Source organism: Merops nubicus, unplaced genomic scaffold (genome assembly GCF_000691845.1).
Source record: "Merops nubicus isolate BGI_N331 unplaced genomic scaffold, ASM69184v1 scaffold23300, whole genome shotgun sequence".
NCBI lineage: Eukaryota > Metazoa > Chordata > Aves > Coraciiformes > Meropidae > Merops > Merops nubicus.
In genome coordinates, this window is record NW_008584003.1 from 63,640 (window position 1) to 63,952 (window position 313).

Genomic DNA, 313 nt, shown 5'->3' on the forward strand with positions numbered 1-313 from the left:
CGCAGGGGTTGCCCAGGCCGGCAGAAAGAAGTTTCTTCCTCCGGTGGGCTCTGTCTTGCTGCGGGTCGATGGCAGCAATGTGCCAGGTGGCCACTAAGTCAGCTGTTGGGGGTGCCTGCTGCAGATGTGTCTGTGCCATGCTGCAAGGTCCATCCTGGCCCTGCTAGGCTGCAAAGGCAGCCACGCAGTCACCCCCACAACCTTGCTGAAGACATCCACATCATGTTGAAGACACATCCACATGCATGCTGCTGGCACATCCACAGCCCCGTTGAAGACACATCCATAGCTATGTTGAAGACAGCCACCGCCA

The 313-nt window shown here is 58.1% G+C and overlaps 1 protein-coding gene across 1 annotated transcript in view; it reads right to left on the bottom strand.

The window, feature by feature from the left end:
* LOC103775436 (metabotropic glutamate receptor 4) overlaps positions 1 to 313 on the bottom strand; it is a 41,467-nt gene that overhangs the window by 21,352 nt on the left and 19,802 nt on the right. The window lies entirely within an intron of this gene.